The sequence below is a fragment of the Vicugna pacos genome, unplaced genomic scaffold (assembly GCF_048564905.1).
Source record: "Vicugna pacos unplaced genomic scaffold, VicPac4 scaffold_20, whole genome shotgun sequence".
Taxonomy (NCBI): domain Eukaryota; kingdom Metazoa; phylum Chordata; class Mammalia; order Artiodactyla; family Camelidae; genus Vicugna; species Vicugna pacos.
Window position 1 is genome coordinate 80,174,419 of NW_027328741.1, and position 14,360 is coordinate 80,188,778.

At 45.6% G+C, this 14,360-nt stretch overlaps 3 long non-coding RNA genes across 3 annotated transcripts; all 3 read right to left on the minus strand.

The window, feature by feature from the left end:
• Positions 1–981: 981 nt before the first annotated feature.
• On the minus strand, positions 982–6,053 carry LOC140694082 (uncharacterized). Its single transcript, XR_012069838.1, has 3 exons — positions 5,881–6,053; positions 1,437–1,507; positions 982–1,228 (listed from the first exon to the last, which is right to left on the minus strand). It is a non-coding gene; the product is annotated as an uncharacterized lncRNA (long non-coding RNA).
• A 49-nt stretch (positions 6,054–6,102) lies between these two features.
• On the minus strand, positions 6,103–6,852 carry LOC140694074 (uncharacterized). The gene is made up of 3 exons (XR_012069827.1): positions 6,735–6,852; positions 6,436–6,526; positions 6,103–6,305 (listed from the first exon to the last, which is right to left on the minus strand). It is a non-coding gene; the product is annotated as an uncharacterized lncRNA (long non-coding RNA).
• Positions 6,853–11,326: 4,474 nt separating this feature from the next.
• LOC140694066 (uncharacterized) lies at positions 11,327–12,150 on the minus strand. Its single transcript, XR_012069818.1, has 3 exons — positions 12,033–12,150; positions 11,734–11,824; positions 11,327–11,603 (listed from the first exon to the last, which is right to left on the minus strand). It is a non-coding gene; the product is annotated as an uncharacterized lncRNA (long non-coding RNA).
• Positions 12,151–14,360: the final 2,210 nt, after the last annotated feature.

A 14,360-nucleotide genomic window follows, 5' to 3' on the forward strand; every position in this document is an offset into this window, starting at 1 on the left:
ATGTACTCAGCACACTTGTATTCGGAAATCAGAAGCGTGCATTCATATTCGTAAATTTTGATTCATAAGAGCATATCGTGACCTAACACTAATGCCGATTTGGAATCAAATGGTTTCCTAGTCCGTGATGTAGACTTGTATGTCTTCCAACAGGATGAAGGAATGCCATATTCTAGGCTACGTAGAGAAGAAATGTAAGAAGCCTATAACAAAGGCAAGTAGCTCTGCCAAAGTGTACTAAGTGCAAAAGAGACCGACAGCAAAGTGCACATTGGGGTTGGTTTCATTTCTTGGAATTTCAGCCCCCATGAATCCAATGGATCCATGTCCTGAGAGTGTGGGTGTTTCAGCAGAAATCAGGCGGCGCATATGTATTCCGGGTGTATGGATATTATAGGAACATAAGTCTCCTTTAGTGGGTCCCTGTGTACTGTGAACTGTTAGAAAGTTTAAAGACGTGTGAAACCATCAACTGAAAAGGGACACACTTCCCTCCATTGGTACGGTGCATAGAGCTCTGAACAAAAGGAAAGAGGGAAGAAGAAAGGCCCATGGGACGCTAGTGGGTAGAATCACATTTACCTTAGGAACCTCTCGTCGGATGCAGCCCCTCCCCCAACACTGACAAGATGCAGCAGCCATTGGGGATGGCAGATAGCGGTTGGATTCCAGGTGGAATGTTGGTGTTTACCGCGAGGCTTGTTGTGGCTGTTGGATCCTAGGTAACCGGGCAGAGTTCTGTGGGTGGATCAGTGTGATGGAGGGGCTGCCGCCCTCTGTGGAGCTTGGCTTAGGTGTTTGGTCCGGGAAGCTGTGTAAGTTCGAGATACTGCTGCTGCCCAAAGACCTGAGGTCACAGGTCAGTTTCCAGAACCTGAAAGGGCAGACAGTGGAAGATCTGCCTGTCATCAGCTTACTGGTCAGGCTCCGAGGTACTTTCAGACTTGCCCAGTCCTGGTGAAGTCGACTTTAGGGGAGACACGAAGAGAAGCTGGCCGATAAGCTGGCTGCACGGATTGAGGAGAGATGCGAACACATGGATGAGACATGTTCTGCTACAATGGAGAATACTGGCGTGGAGACAGCTGTAGAGGATACCAGGCTCAAAAGACATTCATGAGACATATTGAAACTCACTGATACAGGCAGAAACATACGGAGTGCCAACGTGGACTTGAGGAAGTTCCTCAATTCTCTTCTCCAATAACGGGTCCAAGGTCCCTGACGTCTGAAGGAGAAGAAATGGCAGAGATGATCAAAACGCTCCTGTTCTTGGAAGAGGTCGTGAGAATCCACACGTCCCAAGGGGCATTCCCAAGCCATTCAGACCAAAATTCAACCAGCCCAGGTAAGCCTTTTCCCAGGTTTGGGCCTAGCTAGTGAGCACTTGCCCTTCCCTCCCCTCCACTCAGGCATCCATTTGGAAGGATCAGTACCTGAGCTGCAATGAAGCCATTACGAGAAGAGCAAGCCCCTCCTAGAATCAGAGTTCCTCCAGCTTCACTCTCTGTGAACAACAGTGAACACCTTAAAGGTCAAATAGTCTCGGCTGAAATAGGTAAACTTGAATACTTAGCTCACACCTAGAAACGATGTCCTTCCGCTAGATTCAGCAAATGTTGTGTTTATGTCTTCCCTGGGGTGAAGGGAGTGTGGTAAGTGAGGGGAATCTTTGACTGAACATGAATCTGTATTAGGCTTCAGTTTTTCAAGACAGTGAAGGTAAATAGTACAAGTCAGAAAGTGAACTGAACTGTAAAAGTCGCCAATGACATTAAAGACACAGCTTATGTGGATCGTCTTTCACTTGAGTCAAGCCCCCGGGGGCACTATATCATGGGGGTGCAGACTTGGTTGCGTTAAATGGCTTTAAACTACAGGATCGGATGATTAAGCGTTCTCAACACTGATAGAAAAACACCTGGTTCTCAATAGACTAGCATAACTGCAGCAGGATTCTCCTAGCTAGAATGCCTCTAGGTGCGTTTGGATTCAAACCTAAATGTATATATTTGGTTTGTTTCCTCTTGTATTTTCCTAGAGAGGGATGTTACCCCTTGAAATGCCAACATTGGCCAGTAGGTGTCATTGGGATAAAGGGCACCACATGCACAAGTGTATCCAAGGTTGGGGGTTATTCCATGTTTCCAAAAGTTATTTCATGGTTCCTGTTGGTTTCGGAGGCTTCAACCTTAAAGAGCTGACATGACCCCTTGAACAGTTTGGACTGCTAGTTTGCATTCTATCTGTCTAGCTTTTCCGTAGAGCTGACACAATGTTACCAAATTTGACAAGTCTGGCTTCTAGGTCGATTTAGTGTGTTTCAAAAAATAACTCCATTTTCGTATAACTCCCAAAACATGTAAATGAGTTCTGTTAAACTTCTTAAAGACTGCAAATGGGATATCAACACAATGTCAAAACAGGTGTCTTCGGACAATCCCTCCCACCACGGCTGTATAGAAACAAAGAGCTAAGCAAATATCACATTTCTGTGAAATGTATCTGGATAGTGTTGATTCATCGATGCCCAGTTGGCAGAGAAGAAGTGCAACCTGCACTCACTCGCTCCCATGTACAGAGCAATGGAAACATCCACTCACCCAGCCCTTAGCATAGGACACTGGCCGAAGAGAGGTCTGTTACTCCCAAAGACAGGATGAGGCCTCAGGACACCTGGAAGCAGGAGAATGCAAAGCAGGGAATGGAAACCAGTGCAGGTTCGGACCCCTGGTGATGGAGCAACAAGGGTGAAACTCTGTTTAACTTGGACGCACACTCTCAAGCGGACAGGAGACATGGGTTTGAAGGTGATGTGCTGAGATTTACAAGAGTGCACAGCAGATGCTTGGCTGAGAGAACTCAAAGAAACCAGCGCAAAATATCCCCACAGTTAATTCTGAGACCAAGATCCAAGCTGCCAAATTTGAGGTAGCAGAGGCAATGGTCAGTGAGGCATAGAGCTACGGATGATGGCACACGCTGAGTCTCAGGGATCTGGAGTGCGTTGTGGGATGTGGTGGGTCGAATCAAGAGAGCAAACCGAACTGTGTACCAATAATAAATCAACCACACTGGTCGCGCGGTTGCGATTACCGATATGTCCCATGGCCACACCCAGTACATCTGCAGGACCAGGGACCAATTGGGAATTTTGCCAATAGAGCACGTGTGGGGCTGAATCAGAGATATCGTGCATCTGGTCTGAGGGATCCAGGGGGCCTTGAATTTGAAATCAGAATGAAAAGCCTTAGGATATGCTACATTCATAACCTGGGCTGGGATTATGGTTTGGTTTGAGTCACAGGATGCGCAACAACTCTGTGGTTGCCTTCGTGCACCCGTGCCACAAGGATGAGAGGACAAGGGAGAGTGGTCCAAGTCCACAGCGTGAGAAGAGGAAGCATTCCCTTCAGCACTATCTCCCAAAGGCGGATGCTACATTTTGGATGGCACCGGCACGGTACGGCACCTAGGACAACAAGGAAGGTCTGCGGGATCATTCCAGCAGGCCCTGATATGTGACATCCATAGATATGCTTCCACTGGTGTTTCTGTAGACAGAGAAGCTCTGGAAAGAACTGATTTCATTGGGACATTCCCGTGGCAATAAAAAGCAGAAGAGCACTCTCAGTTTGCTGTTTTGGAAACACTCCAAAATGACATAGAGAAGAATGCAGAGCTGAGAACTTTTAGAAGCTTCATTTCCACAAGAGGAAGTGTCCTGTGCACTTTCAGAAGTGTGAGATAAGTATAATCAAAATGAAGTTATGCTAATCGAAGCAGTATGGGTTGTTCATCACAACTAATGCAACACCAGCAATTGGAGATATACCAAACAACACACACAGGTACAGGTTATGGCATCAATGTCTAGGAGAAATTGTCCTCACAGAAATCCCATGGAATTGCGTAGAGACAAGAGTCTAAAATTTTCAATTAACAAAGCCCTAGAAGTCTACATTAGATACCTGATATTACCTGACCAGTAGAGATGAAGAAGAACAGTAAAAGAAACAGGAAGTACCATTTTCAGTTCCAAAGATATTGAAGGCGCAAAAGATAAGCTTTCAAACAACTAGTCTGCAAAACGCTATCCAGAACAAGTGTTGAAAATGAAGGTCAGGAAAACACTGAAGAACACCAGTGTCTCAGAATCACAAAAGGCAGAATACCAGAAAAGGGGAAGAGAAAGTCTCAACACGAGCCAAAAATATCAGGAAACTCAATGGTTGTGATAATATCAGGGCTAAAATTCAGTCCTTAGCAGACTAGATAATGCAGAGGGACGCGTGAATGACTGTTGAAGACAGGGGAAGAGAAAAACCTCGGTCAGAAGCAGACATAGGAAAGCAAGTGCAAACAAATGAAAACATTGCAGTTGAACCCTGGGTTAAGACAGGGCATGAAAGAATAGAAATCATGAGTCCCAGATGGAAAAGCAAGAGATAAAGAAACAAAAAGTGTCTGAAAATTTATCTGTAGAAAAATCAGACTGAAACTTGCTGAAAGCCAAGAAAGAATCATCTATGCGAATTCAGGAATTACACAGCATCCGAAGGAGGTGGAATCCCAATAGACCTACCAGCAGCTGTATGATTCAAATCAACAAAGCTCACGAATATCCGAGTGATTTAAAATGCACCTGGAGGAAACAACATAGTCACAAGGAAACCTCCAGAGGGGTTTCAGCTGATATCTCGGCAGCAATATTGCAGGACAGGGAGGAGTGCCAGGACACAGACCATATCCTGAATGGCCAAATGCTGCCACCTAGGGTAGCCTATGCCACATGAACACCATTTCAAATAACGGCAGAGCTAGAGAATTCTACAGACCGGCAAATCTTAAAAGAATTCAGCAGTTCAAAAGTTTTTCTAAAAGAAAGGTTGAGAAAACTCCCCTGAATAGAAAAGCAGCAAGATGGAATGGAAAGAAGAAACCATTATTGGAAATGCAAGAAGAGCATGTGTGGCAGAGAAGAAAGAAGAAGAACTTAAGGAGGACATCAAAACCCTAAAGATGGGAGAGGGAAGCAGGAAATCATAGGTGACTGGAAGCACTCTCTTAAGTGAATCAGCTTATTTGACTCTGTTTGAAGCGAAAGGAGAGATGCATGGCCTGACGTGTTTGCAAAACAAGCGAGAAGAAGACCAACAAAGAATCAAACCAACAAACAAGCACCAAAATGGTATGGTTGGCTGACATATACAAAGGGAACCATGATTATTCAAAAGAAAATACTCAAGGTGAGGTCAAGGGTCATTCAGAACGCATCGACCCAGTATCGTGGCTTGCATGTACTCAGCACACTTGTATTCGGAAATCAGAAACGTGCATTCATATTCGTAAATTTTGATTCATAAGAGCATATCGTGACCTAACACTAATGCCGATTTGGAATCAAATGGTTTCCTAGTCCGTGATGTAGACTTGTATGTCTTCCAACAGGATGAAGGAATGCCATATTCTAGGCTACGTAGAGAAGAAATGTAAGAAGCCTATAACAAAGGCAAGTAGCTCTGCCAAAGTGTACTAAGTGCAAAAGAGACCGACAGCAAAGTGCACATTGGGGTTGGTTTCATTTCTTGGAATTTCAGCCCCCATGAATCCAATGGATCCATGTCCTGAGAGTGTGGGTGTTTCAGCAGAAATCAGGCGACGCATATGTATTCCGGGTGTACGGATATTATAGGAACATAAGTCTCCTTTAGTGGGTCCCTGTGTACTGTGAACTGTTAGAAAGTTTAAAGACGTGTGAAACCATCAACTGAAAAGGGACACACTTCCCTCCATTGGTACGGTGCATAGAGCTCTGAACAAAAGGAAAGAGGGAAGAAGAAAGGCCCATGGGACGCTAGTGGGTAGAATCACATTTACCTTAGGAACCTCTCGTCGGATGCAGCCCCTCCCCCAACACTGACAAGATGCAGCAGCCATTGGGGATGGCAGTTAGCGGTTGGATTCCAGGTGGAATGTTGGTGTTTACCGCGAGGCTTGTTGTGGCTGTTGGATCCTAGGTAACCGGGCAGAGTTCTGTGGGTGGATCAGTGTGATGGAGGGGCTGCCGCCCTCTGTGGAGCTTGGCTTAGGTGTTTGGTCCGGGAAGCTGTGTAAGTTCGAGATACTGCTGCTGCCCAAAGACCTGAGGTCACAGGTCAGTTTCCAGAACCTGAAAGGGCAGACAGTGGAAGATCTGCCTGTCATCAGCTTACTGGTCAGGCTCCGAGGTACTTTCAGACTTGCCCAGTCCTGGTGAAGTCGACTTTAGGGGAGACACGAAGAGAAGCTGGCCGATAAGCTGGCTGCACGGATTGAGGAGAGATGCGAACACATGGATGAGACATGTTCTGCTACAATGGAGAATACTGGCGTGGAGACAGCTGTAGAGGATACCAGGCTCAAAAGACATTCATGAGACATATTGAAACTCACTGATACAGGCAGAAACCTACGGAGTGCCAACGTGGACTTGAGGAAGTTCCTCAATTCTCTTCTCCAATAACGGGTCCAAGGTCCCTGACGTCTGAAGGAGAAGAAATGGCAGAGATGATCAAAACGCTCCTGTTCTTGGAAGAGGTCGTGAGAATCCACACGTCCCAAGGGGCATTCCCAAGCCATTCAGACCAAAATTCAACCAGCCCAGGTAAGCCTTTTCCCAGGTTTGGGCCTAGCTAGTGAGCACTTGCCCTTCCCTCCCCTCCACTCAGGCATCCATTTGGAAGGATCAGTACCTGAGCTGCAATGAAGCCATTACGAGAAGAGCAAGCCCCTCCTAGAATCAGAGTTCCTCCAGCTTCACTCTCTGTGAACAACAGTGAACACCTTAAAGGTCAAATAGTCTCGGCTGAAATAGGTAAACTTGAATACTTAGCTCACACCTAGAAACGATGTCCTTCCGCTAGATTCAGCAAATGTTGTGTTTATGTCTTCCCTGGGGTGAAGGGAGTGTGGTAAGTGAGGGGAATCTTTGACTGAACATGAATCTGTATTAGGCTTCAGTTTTTCAAGACAGTGAAGGTAAATAGTACAAGTCAGAAAGTGAACTGAACTGTAAAAGTCGCCAATGACATTAAAGACACAGCTTATGTGGATCGTCTTTCACTTGAGTCAAGCCCCCGGGGGCACTATATCATGGGGGTGCAGACTTGGTTGCGTTAAATGGCTTTAAACTACAGGATCGGATGATTAAGCGTTCTCAACACTGATAGAAAAACACCTGGTTCTCAATAGACTAGCATAACTGCAGCAGGATTCTCCTAGCTAGAATGCCTCTAGGTGCTTTTGGATTCAAACCTAAATGTATATATTTGGTTTGTTTCCTCTTGTATTTTCCTAGAGAGGGATGTTACCCCTTGAAATGCCAACATTGGCCAGTAGGTGTCATTGGGATAAAGGGCACCACATGCACAAGTGTATCCAAGGTTGGGGGTTATTCCATGTTTCCAAAAGTTATTTCATGGTTCCTGTTGGTTTCGGAGGCTTCAACCTTAAAGAGCTGACATGACCCCTTGAACAGTTTGGACTGCTAGTTTGCATTCTATCTGTCTAGCTTTTCCGTAGAGCTGACACAATGTTACCAAAATTGACAAGTCTGGCTTCTAGGTCGATTTAGTGTGTTTCAAAAAATAACTCCATTTTCGTATAACTCCCAAAACATGTAAATGAGTTCTGTTAAACTTCTTAAAGACTGCAAATGGGATATCAACACAATGTCAAAATAGTTGTCTTCGGACAATCCCTCCCACCACGGCTGTATAGAAACAAAGAGCTAAGCAAATATCACATTTCTGTGAAATGTATCTGGATAGTGTTGATTCATCGATGCCCAGTTGGCAGAGAAGAAGTGCAACCTGCACTCACTCGCTCCCATGTACAGAGCAATGGAAACATCCACTCACCCAGCCCTTAGCATAGGACACTGGCCGAAGAGAGGTCTGTTACTCCCAAAGACAGGATGAGGCCTCAGGACACCTGGAAGCAGGAGAATGCAAAGCAGGGAATGGAAACCAGTGCAGGTTCGGACCCCTGGTGATGGAGCAACAAGGGTGAAACTCTGTTTAACTTGGACGCACACTCTCAAGCGGACAGGAGACATGGGTTTGAAGGTGATGTGCTGAGATTTACAAGAGTGCACAGCAGATGCTTGGCTGAGAGAACTCAAAGAAACCAGCGCAAAATATCCCCACAGTTAATTCTGAGACCAAGATCCAAGCTGCCAAATTTGAGGTAGCAGAGGCAATGGTCAGTGAGGCATAGAGCTACGGATGATGGCACACGCTGAGTCTCAGGGATCTGGAGTGCGTTGTGGGATGTGGTGGGTCGAATCAAGAGAGCAAACCGAACTGTGTACCAATAATAAATCAACCACACTGGTCGCGCGGTTGCGATTACCGATATGTCCCATGGCCACACCCAGTACATCTGCAGGACCAGGGACCAATTGGGAATTTTGCCAATAGAGCACGTGTGGGGCTGAATCAGAGATATCGTGCATCTGGTCTGAGGGATCCAGGGGGCCTTGAATTTGAAATCAGAATGAAAAGCCTTAGGATATGCTACATTCATAACCTGGGCTGGGATTATGGTTTGGTTTGAGGCACAGGATGCGCAACAGCTCTGTGGTTGCCTTCGTGCACCCGTGCCACAAGGATGAGAGGACAAGGGAGAGTGGTCCAAGTCCACAGCGTGAGAAGAGGAAGCATTCCCTTCAGCACTATCTCCCAAAGGCGGATGCTACATTTTGGATGGCACCGGCACGGTACGGCACCTAGGACAACAAGGAAGGTCTGCGGGATCATTCCAGCAGGCCCTGATATGTGACATCCATAGATATGCTTCCACTGGTGTTTCTGTAGACAGAGAAGCTCTGGAAAGAACTGATTTCATTGGGACATTCCCGTGGCAATAAAAAGCAGAAGAGCACTCTCAGTTTGCTGTTTTGGAAACACTCCAAAATGACATAGAGAAGAATGCAGAGCTGAGAACTTTTAGAAGCTTCATTTCCACAAGAGGAAGTGTCCTGTGCACTTTCAGAAGTGTGAGATAAGTATAATCAAAATGAAGTTATGCTAATCGAAGTAGTATGGGTTGTTCATCACAACTAATGCAACACCAGCAATTGGAGATATACCAAACAACACACACAGGTACAGGTTATGGCATCAATGTCTAGGAGAAATTGTCCTCACAGAAATCCCATGGAATTGCGTAGAGACAAGAGTCTAAAATTTTCAATTAACAAAGCCCTAGAAGTCTACATTAGATACCTGATATTACCTGACCAGTAGAGATGAAGAAGAACGGTAAAAGAAACAGGAAGTACCATTTTCAGTTCCAAAGATATTGAAGGCGCAAAAGATAAGCTTTCAAACAACTAGTCTGCAAAACGCTATCCAGAACAAGTGTTGAAAATGAAGGTCAGGAAAACACTGAAGAACACCAGTGTCTCAGAATCACAAAAGGCAGAATACCAGAAAAGGGGAAGAGAAAGTCTCAACACGAGCCAAAAATATCAGGAAACTCAATGGTTGTGATAATATCAGGGCTAAAATTCAGTCCTTAGCAGACTAGATAATGCAGAGGGACGCGTGAATGACTGTTGAAGACAGGGGAAGAGAAAAACCTCGGTCAGAAGCAGACATAGGAAAGCAAGTGCAAACAAATGAAAACATTGCAGTTGAACCCTGGGTTAAGACAGGGCATGAAAGAATAGAAATCATGAGTCCCAGATGGAAAAGCAAGAGATAAAGAAACAAAAAGTGTCTGAAAATTTATCTGTAGAAAAATCAGACTGAAACTTGCTGAAAGCCAAGAAAGAATCATCTATGCGAATTCAGGAATTACACAGCATCCGAAGGAGGTGGAATCCCAATAGACCTACCAGCAGCTGTATGATTCAAATCAACAAAGCTCACGAATATCCGAGTGATTTAAAATGCACCTGGAGGAGACAACATAGTCACAAGGAAACCTCCAGAGGGGTTTCAGCTGATATCTCGGCAGCAATATTGCAGGACAGGGAGGAGTGCCAGGACACAGACCATATCCTGAATGGCCAAATGCTGCCACCTAGGGTAGCCTATGCCACATGAACACCATTTCAAATAACGGCAGAGCTAGAGAATTCTACAGACCGGCAAATCTTAAAAGAATTCAGCAGTTCAAAAGTTTTTCTAAAAGAAAGGTTGAGAAAACTCCCCTGAATAGAAAAGCAGCAAGATGGAATGGAAAGAAGAAACCATTATTGGAAATGCAAGAAGAGCATGTGTGGCAGAGAAGAAAGAAGAAGAACTTAAGGAGGACATCAAAACCCTAAAGATGGGAGAGGGAAGCAGGAAATCATAGGTGATTGGAAGCACTCTCTTAAGTGAATCAGCTTATTTGACTCTGTTTGAAGCGAAAGGAGAGATGCATGGCCTGACGTGTTTGCAAAACAAGCGAGAAGAAGACCAACAAAGAATCAAACCAACAAACAAGCACCAAAATGGTATGGTTGGCTGACATATACAAAGGGAACCATGATTATTCAAAAGAAAATACTCAAGGTGAGGTCAAGGGTCATTCAGAACGCATCGACCCAGTATCGTGGCTTGCATGTACTCAGCACACTTGTATTCGGAAATCAGAAGCGTGCATTCATATTCGTAAATTTTGATTCATAAGAGCATATCGTGACCTAACACTAATGCCGATTTGGAATCAAATGGTTTCCTAGTCCGTGATGTAGACTTGTATGTCTTCCAACAGGATGAAGGAATGCCATATTCTAGGCTACGTAGAGAAGAAATGTAAGAAGCCTATAACAAAGGCAAGTAGCTCTGCCAAAGTGTACTAAGTGCAAAAGAGACCGACAGCAAAGTGCACATTGGGGTTGGTTTCATTTCTTGGAATTTCAGCCCCCATGAATCCAATGGATCCATGTCCTGAGAGTGTGGGTGTTTCAGCAGAAATCAGGCGACGCATATGTATTCCGGGTGTACGGATATTATAGGAACATAAGTCTCCTTTAGTGGGTCCCTGTGTACTGTGAACTGTTAGAAAGTTTAAAGACGTGTGAAACCATCAACTGAAAAGGGACACACTTCCCTCCATTGGTACGGTGCATAGAGCTCTGAACAAAAGGAAAGAGGGAAGAAGAAAGGCCCATGGGACGCTAGTGGGTAGAATCACATTTACCTTAGGAACCTCTCGTCGGATGCAGCCCCTCCCCCAACACTGACAAGATGCAGCAGCCATTGGGGATGGCAGTTAGCGGTTGGATTCCAGGTGGAATGTTGGTGTTTACCGCGAGGCTTGTTGTGGCTGTTGGATCCTAGGTAACCGGGCAGAGTTCTGTGGGTGGATCAGTGTGATGGAGGGGCTGCCGCCCTCTGTGGAGCTTGGCTTAGGTGTTTGGTCCGGGAAGCTGTGTAAGTTCGAGATACTGCTGCTGCCCAAAGACCTGAGGTCACAGGTCAGTTTCCAGAACCTGAAAGGGCAGACAGTGGAAGATCTGCCTGTCATCAGCTTACTGGTCAGGCTCCGAGGTACTTTCAGACTTGCCCAGTCCTGGTGAAGTCGACTTTAGGGGAGACACGAAGAGAAGCTGGCCGATAAGCTGGCTGCACGGATTGAGGAGAGATGCGAACACATGGATGAGACATGTTCTGCTACAATGGAGAATACTGGCGTGGAGACAGCTGTAGAGGATACCAGGCTCAAAAGACATTCATGAGACATATTGAAACTCACTGATACAGGCAGAAACCTACGGAGTGCCAACGTGGACTTGAGGAAGTTCCTCAATTCTCTTCTCCAATAACGGGTCCAAGGTCCCTGACGTCTGAAGGAGAAGAAATGGCAGAGATGATCAAAACGCTCCTGTTCTTGGAAGAGGTCGTGAGAATCCACACGTCCCAAGGGGCATTCCCAAGCCATTCAGACCAAAATTCAACCAGCCCAGGTAAGCCTTTTCCCAGGTTTGGGCCTAGCTAGTGAGCACTTGCCCTTCCCTCCCCTCCACTCAGGCATCCATTTGGAAGGATCAGTACCTGAGCTGCAATGAAGCCATTACGAGAAGAGCAAGCCCCTCCTAGAATCAGAGTTCCTCCAGCTTCACTCTCTGTGAACAACAGTGAACACCTTAAAGGTCAAATAGTCTCGGCTGAAATAGGTAAACTTGAATACTTAGCTCACACCTAGAAACGATGTCCTTCCGCTAGATTCAGCAAATGTTGTGTTTATGTCTTCCCTGGGGTGAAGGGAGTGTGGTAAGTGAGGGGAATCTTTGACTGAACATGAATCTGTATTAGGCTTCAGTTTTTCAAGACAGTGAAGGTAAATAGTACAAGTCAGAAAGTGAACTGAACTGTAAAAGTCGCCAATGACATTAAAGACACAGCTTATGTGGATCGTCTTTCACTTGAGTCAAGCCCCCGGGGGCACTATATCATGGGGGTGCAGACTTGGTTGCGTTAAATGGCTTTAAACTACAGGATCGGATGATTAAGCGTTCTCAACACTGATAGAAAAACACCTGGTTCTCAATAGACTAGCATAACTGCAGCAGGATTCTCCTAGCTAGAATGCCTCTAGGTGCTTTTGGATTCAAACCTAAATGTATATATTTGGTTTGTTTCCTCTTGTATTTTCCTAGAGAGGGATGTTACCCCTTGAAATGCCAACATTGGCCAGTAGGTGTCATTGGGATAAAGGGCACCACATGCACAAGTGTATCCAAGGTTGGGGGTTATTCCATGTTTCCAAAAGTTATTTCATGGTTCCTGTTGGTTTCGGAGGCTTCAACCTTAAAGAGCTGACATGACCCCTTGAACAGTTTGGACTGCTAGTTTGCATTCTATCTGTCTAGCTTTTCCGTAGAGCTGACACAATGTTACCAAATTTGACAAGTCTGGCTTCTAGGTCGATTTAGTGTGTTTCAAAAAATAACTCCATTTTCGTATAACTCCCAAAACATGTAAATGAGTTCTGTTAAACTTCTTAAAGACTGCAAATGGGATATCAACACAATGTCAAAATAGTTGTCTTCGGACAATCCCTCCCACCACGGCTGTATAGAAACAAAGAGCTAAGCAAATATCACATTTCTGTGAAATGTATCTGGATAGTGTTGATTCATCGATGCCCAGTTGGCAGAGAAGAAGTGCAACCTGCACTCACTCGCTCCCATGTACAGAGCAATGGAAACATCCACTCACCCAGCCCTTAGCATAGGACACTGGCCGAAGAGAGGTCTGTTACTCCCAAAGACAGGATGAGGCCTCAGGACACCTGGAAGCAGGAGAATGCAAAGCAGGGAATGGAAACCAGTGCAGGTTCGGACCCCTGGTGATGGAGCAACAAGGGTGAAACTCTGTTTAACTTGGACGCACACTCTCAAGCGGACAGGAGACATGGGTTTGAAGGTGATGTGCTGAGATTTACAAGAGTGCACAGCAGATGCTTGGCTGAGAGAACTCAAAGAAACCAGCGCAAAATATCCCCACAGTTAATTCTGAGACCAAGATCCAAGCTGCCAAATTTGAGGTAGCAGAGGCAATGGTCAGTGAGGCATAGAGCTACGGATGATGGCACACGCTGAGTCTCAGGGATCTGGAGTGCGTTGTGGGATGTGGTGGGTCGAATCAAGAGAGCAAACCGAACTGTGTACCAATAATAAATCAACCACACTGGTCGCGCGGTTGCGATTACCGATATGTCCCATGGCCACACCCAGTACATCTGCAGGACCAGGGACCAATTGGGAATTTTGCCAATAGAGCACGTGTGGGGCTGAATCAGAGATATCGTGCATCTGGTCTGAGGGATCCAGGGGGCCTTGAATTTGAAATCAGAATGAAAAGCCTTAGGATATGCTACATTCATAACCTGGGCTGGGATTATGGTTTGGTTTGAGGCACAGGATGCGCAACAGCTCTGTGGTTGCCTTCGTGCACCCGTGCCACAAGGATGAGAGGACAAGGGAGAGTGGTCCAAGTCCACAGCATGAGAAGAGGAAGCATTCCCTTCAGCACTATCTCCCAAAGGCGGATGCTACATTTTGGATGGCACCGGCACGGTACGGCACCTAGGACAACAAGGAAGGTCTGCGGGATCATTCCAGCAGGCCCTGATATGTGACATCCATAGATATGCTTCCACTGGTGTTTCTGTAGACAGAGAAGCTCTGGAAAGAACTGATTTCATTGGGACATTCCCGTGGCAATAAAAAGCAGAAGAGCACTCTCAGTTTGCTGTTTTGGAAACACTCCAAAATGACATAGAGAAGAATGCAGAGCTGAGAACTTTTAGAAGCTTCATTTCCACAAGAGGAAGTGTCCTGTGCACTTTCAGAAGTGTGAGATAAGTATAATCAAAAT